Source organism: Cupressus sempervirens, chromosome 9, assembly GCF_028749045.1.
Source record: "Cupressus sempervirens isolate cs-2001-9-10 chromosome 9, ASM2874904v1, whole genome shotgun sequence".
Taxonomy (NCBI): domain Eukaryota; kingdom Viridiplantae; phylum Streptophyta; class Pinopsida; order Cupressales; family Cupressaceae; genus Cupressus; species Cupressus sempervirens.
The window spans coordinates 575,518,130-575,524,768 of record NC_143126.1 but is presented as its reverse complement, the minus strand read 5'-3'; positions in this window follow the sequence as shown (position 1 = coordinate 575,524,768).

The following is a 6,639-nucleotide window of genomic DNA, read 5'->3' as shown; positions in this document are numbered from 1 at the left end:
TTTGATTGAAATTGGATGAAACGAAAAAAATATTTTTATATCACTCTTGAGATTCCATCAATATAATTGTTGTGAAATATTAAGTTTGATAAGTATTTATTAGTTAATTTTCAATGAAGATTGTTGTAAAGTGATGATTAACATACTGATTGAGAAATAGCTATAACTTTCAAATGGTATAACATTTTTTAAATCTAAAAGTTGCATCACATTCTATGCTTCTCCTAGGATAAGAAAAATAAACTAAAAATTAAATTTGGTAAAATTTTCTATTAGTTAAGGTGGTTAGACATATGAGTTTTTTTTTCAAAAATTTTTTGGTAGAAAATTCATATTTAATTATTTATTTGGAATAAAAATACCCAAAAATATGCGTCACATCTAGGCATGAGTCTACTTTTTATATCTATAATTATATTAAAATAATATTATCATTTGATTTTGATTAAGGTGGTCAGACATACACCTACTTTTTATTTTTACCCTGAAATTTTTTTAGTACTGCATTAAATTCCAAACTTTTCACCAATCAATTATTTTTTTTCTCTAGATAAGGCCTAGTAGTTTAGAAACTACGTTCAATTTTCTACAGATTATTTTATTAGATTTTTTTGATAAAAAGCCCATAACCACTTTAACATTATGTGTCAAGTTGACATAACCCTGATTTGCTAATTTTTCACTGCTACTTAAGGCCATAGTTTGCTACACCATGATCCTGCACATACCCATATGATAGAAAAAAAAGTAGTAATCCTTTGAATTTAGTTTTTAAACTACTATTTTTTTTTTTCAAAATGGTTTATTTTTAGGTACTCAAAAAAGGAAGCCACAAAAAGTACTACTATTTTTTTAGAAAAAATATAACACAGTGCAAAGTGTTGCACCCCAAAATTTGAACTTTTAAAAAAAAATTCTTTAATCGCTCTAGTAAAAAATTACCTAACACTGTGTAGTTTATCTCATTTTTTTGGGTAATTTTATGATGTGTATTTTTCTTTTTGTAAATTTTTTAATTGGAAACATCTCAAAAATGTGAAATATCTATGTGCTCCCCGTAGAAATGATTGAAAACTAATCTAAAATTAAAACTTGTCTGTTTTGAAAGTGTGTAGAATGGAGTCTAGTTTCTAAAAAATTGAGTTGTTGCAAAATTTGATGAATGTGTTAAAATCTACAGCCCAATTAGTACATGTTGTTTTTTGATAGAAAATGGACTTATATTGAAAATAAATTATAGTTGAAAGGCTTGAAATAGTTAAAATTAAAAATAAATTATATGATTATATAGCTAACATAAAGATCTACAATGTCATGTAACCTAATTTTATTGATGCTCAACCACAAGGAAACTTGAAGGAGAGCACACAAGAAAAATTAATCATTTTTTGTATGTTTGTAGAAAAAAATGTCTCAAACCAGTTTAGAGACTCCAAACCTTTGGGTTGGATCCCCAAGGCAAAACCAAACCTTAGCCTTGGTAGAATCAATATATTTTAGTAGTGCATGCACGTTATAGTGTGTGTGCATTATTTAAAGCATTTTTTACATTTAGGCTTACATAACACATACACGCTTTAGTGCACACACACTCTTAAAGCCTAAATTTTAGTAGAGAGGGAGAGAGGGTAGAGAATGAGAGAGAGTAGATGATGGGGAGAGAGTAGGAGGTAGGATAGGCAGAGAGGGAGGGAGAAATAGAGAGAGAGTTAGAGATCAGAGAAGTTGGGATAGAGAGAGAGAGAGGGGGGGGGATGGGAGAGGGAGAGAGTGAGAGAGAGGGAGACTAGGGAATGAGAGAGGGAGAGAGTGAGAGATAGGGAGAGTAGGGGATGGGATGGGATAGGGTATGGTAGGGGAAGATAGAGAGGGAGAGAGAGAGAGATAGATAGAGAGAGAGAGAGAGAGAGAGAGAGAGAGAGAGAGAGAGAGAGAGAGAGAGAGAGTAGGGGATGGCAGTGTTTGTGTGAGAGAGTAGGGGATGAGAGAGAGAGAGAGAGAGAGAGAGAGAGAGAGAGTAGGGGATAGGAGTGTGTGTGTTAGAGATTAGGGGATGGGAGAGAGAGAAAGTAGGGGATGAGAGAAGGTGAGATAGATTTTTCACATAGTAGGGGAGAGAGAGAGAGAGAGAGAGAGAGAGAGAGAGAGAGAGAGAGATAAGGGGATGGGAGTGTTTTTTTATATGAGAGAGATAGTAGGGAATGGGAGAGAGTAGGGGATGGGAGTGAGAGAGAGAGAGAGAGAGTAGGGGTGGGAGAGTGGGAGAAAGAGAGAGTGATGGGGGGATGGTAATGTGTGTGTTTGAGAGAGAGAGAGTAAGGGGTGGGAGACTAGGGGACAGAGAGAGAAGGGGATGATTGTGTGTGTGTGTGTGTGTGTGTGTGTGTGTGTGTGAGAGAGAGAGAGAGAGAGAGAGAGAGTAGGGGTTGGAGAGTGAGAGAGAGAGAAGGGGATGGTAGTGAGAGAGAGATAGTAGTGGATGGGAGAGAGAGTGTGGGAGAGAGCAGGGGAGAGAGATGGAGAGAGTAGGGTATGGGGGAGAGAGAGAGAGAGAGAGAGAGAGAGAGGGAGGGAGTGAGAGAGAGATAGAGAGTAGGGGATGGGAGAGGGAGAGTAGGGGTGGGAGAAAGAGAGAGTAGGGGATGTGAGAGAGAGTGAGAGAGAGGAAGTAGGGGATGGGAGAGAGAGAGAGTGAGAGAGAGAAGGGGGGAAGATGGGAGTGTGTGTGTGAAATGTCCCTTTCCTAATATTTTATGATATTTCAAGCCTCTAATCAGATCTTTAAGATCAAACAACCAATCTTTCAAAGATCCACCAATTTCTCAATAAACCCCAAATCAGGTATGCCGAAAATAGTGCTAAAAATTTCATAGCTTCACATATTATTAGTAAATCTGAAAGTGGAAATTTTTATAAAAATTTCAGCAGCATAACAGCCTACAAAATGACATTTTCAGATCTATATAACATTTACACAATAGCTCCCAAACAGAGGATAAAAACAATGCTCATCGGCTCTCGAAAACAACATAGAATAGCCTGAAAACACCACAAAAACACTAACAATCTATCAAAAAATTATAATCAAGACCAAATACATATATTCAGCTCTATTTTAACATCTAAAAGTCTGAAATATAGCAGCAACCAAACTGATATGAAATACTCAACTGGAAACACCAAACTCTTACAAAAACACACCCGAAAAATCACAAATCTGCACTGTTCAGCACAAAGGCAAACTCTGCATGAGCATGCTCATGGAATGGCTAAAAAATCCCATTCTTAGCCTTCCTAGAAACCTACAAACTCCCGTTCTTGGGTCTTCTTCTCCATAGTTTTGGCAGCCTCTGAAGAATAACAAAGAAATGAGCAAAACTCAAGTTTTGGAATGAGCCCAAAATGCCTCCAAACTCTTTAAAAGAAGGCATAACCCTAACTCATGTCCAAGAGGGGTTAATAAAACATATTTTAATAATAATTTTCATTTATTAGTCCATTAGCTTCCAAATATTATCCCCTTTTTCTGAAACTTCACCTTTTTGGGCCTGCCTCCCTTAGAAAAGATTATTATTTTTAATTATTTGAAAGGGCACATGACAAGTCCTCCCCTTCCAAATATTTCTTGTCCTCAAGAAATGGCTGAACAATAAACCAATCAATCCATATGGATCCCAAATATAGTCATGAACTATCCTATTGTCAATAATCACAGGCTCTTGAAATATAACCAAGAGGAATCCATAATCAAACTGACAATTACTACTCAACCAAACTCCAAAGTCACAACTTCCATAGTCAGAAACCCACGAGACACAAACTCTTAGAACATCAAAACCCAAGTAAAGTGGAAAAATCAAATTGCCAACATAGTAAATACCATCAACACATCCCACTGGCCTATATGAAATGTACAATCCAACTCTGCAACAATGGTGAATGCTCCTGAATGAAACCGTACCAAGTATGGAGAATCCACACACTGTATAACTCCTGCAGTCAACACAACTCTGCAGATCACCGGCCACTATCTCATAACCATAACTCCCATGCACCCCATGAACAAGTGATACAACCCACTATGACTGATCACCAACTAAGTCAGGAGATGTCATAGCCAAAGGAGTAGAATCAATAACAACACCTGCTAAAGCATCACTCCAAAAATCCTACTCTAAGTCATGTATTATCAAGTTGTAAACTATAGAACCTATCACCATGTCGTGCCCATCATGACTCTCATCCCGAGGCATCAAACTATCCCATAACTGATGATAAGCACTAGGAACCAAAGTACATCTCTATATCATCATCTCATCAACATGGTCATCAAAGGTAAATTGATGAGCATACCTCACAATGTAATGCCGATAGAATGCGCCAATCTTAGTCAGTGGCTCAGACTAAAATCTAGATGTAACTAACTACAATCGATCACTAAGCAAGTTGGAACTGACTACTACCTTTGAAGACATCACCAAGGGAGTAGTATTACTAGCAGGAACCATGCCAACTGACAGCTGACCAACATCACACATGGTCTTTGATACAACATCTCTAGTCTTCATGCCATTAGTACTAGAGGTCACACCATGTCAGGCATACCACAACAATCTGTTGCAGCACCCAACTCAACTGAACCTAACTCTAGTGAGGATGAACCCGATATACCAATGTTAGTATCAAGGATGGATGCATCCCCATCTCCACTATCTTTGACAATCTCGACCATGGACATCCTTGGATCACTAGACACCATAGCTTGTGACTGTACATAATCTAGTAAAGACTGTAGTTGCTCTAACTCCATGGTCACCTTAGCCAAATGAAACTGTGACTCCTTGAAAGCCAACTCTGTACTCTCAAGAATCTTAGAAGTCACCTCAAGTTGCTGAGTAAGCTCACTCACCTCATCTTCCTTGGCCAACAATACATCGTATGCTGTACTGCCCCACTCCATAAGATAATCTCTGTCAGCTACCAACTACATATAATCCTATCTCAAAATTTGGATAGCCTCCCATAAAGAGTGGAACTCTGTCAAGGAAAGATAATTGCCTCCCTACTCATCACTAGTAGGAGAACCCCATCCATAAACTGCTAACAATTGACGAGTAGCATCGAAATGTTGGCAAGCGATAGCAATGTCTCGCTCACTAACTCTCAACTGACTACACACATGATGGCACTGGCTAGACTATATCCTACAAACCTCCTCTGACGCACTATCTAGAGGAGCATCCTCAAGGTTACTGGTCTCTAGAGTATTACCATCTATATCATGTGAATCAACTCCAAAGCTCATATCAACATACGTAGTATCAAAAACTGTAGCACTACTATCCAACTCCTTTGTACCAAAAGAAACCACCAAGGAAACTAAGTCTTCAAAACTGCCCACTACATCCTCTTGGATGTCATCAATGCCAATATGATCTTGAGACTCATCTATACACATTGCCAAATATGAAAGATCATCAACGTATTCTAGCAAGTATGGTCGACTGAATATATGAACAAAGCCCAACATCGGTGTATAAAAACTAATACTAAGATTGGAGAAGCTGTTGGCACAAGAAAAGACAACACCGTGCAATCTACTAATCAAATCCATGATATCGCCCAAACAATCACTGCTACCAAAAAGTGTTAAAGATTTCTAGTCAACTGAATCCCAAATTCTAATATAATAATCTTGAGTCCATATCCGTAAACTATAATCAGCTGGTAACTCAAGAAAACTCTTCACCTGAGTAATATGACCAATACCAACTAACTCCACATACCTGTCTGACATTGTCCCTATATCCTAGATGTGAATGCAAGATGAACTCACAACATTATCAAAGACCACATATGATCTACCATTCGTAGAAAGTTGAGTATCAAGAGTGCAAGATGAAACTAAACTCAACTCCATGCCATGCTTATCCCCATGTCTCTCCCAATCTTGTAACACCAATGGAGTCCTCAAGCTTGTGAGAAAGCCTATCAACTTCCTTCTCCTTCCTCCTCAAGGCATCTAAATAGTCTTTGACAAGGCTAAGAAGATGGTCATGATCTGATAGAAGATGTAAATAACTCAACTTCATTGTTCCCATTCCTTCCCTAATCACTTGTAAGTCAATACAAGAAGACTTTTCTTGAACTCCCTTATGTCTACCCTGTAACTGAATCATTCGAATGTGATCCTCTATCATATCCCACATCCTATCATGATGAGATAATTAAATCACAACACTATCTTTGTTCACCTTCAGCTGGCTGGACAAATCATGTGAAGTACTACCTACCTCAACCTCATGTGACGAAGCATCTAACTGTGCCTGGTACTCTTTCTCAGCAAAGTCATGAATGCTCAATGTCTACTCATCTCTACTAGGTATCTCACCATCATGAAAAAAAATATCCTCATAATTGTCATCTAAACCCACTACCTCCTGTGGTAGAGTAGAATCTGAGACCTCTGCCTGGCTATAAGCTAGTTTCTCAAACTCCTCGTGCAAGTTCTTGGTAATTGTGTCATCTGCCCTATGAGAAAATCTTCCAAATAGAAATCCAATCAACTTATCTACCTTAGCTGGGTCAGAAAACATGTCATTCATCATACGATGGTGCTCAACCAACTTTTCAGACATG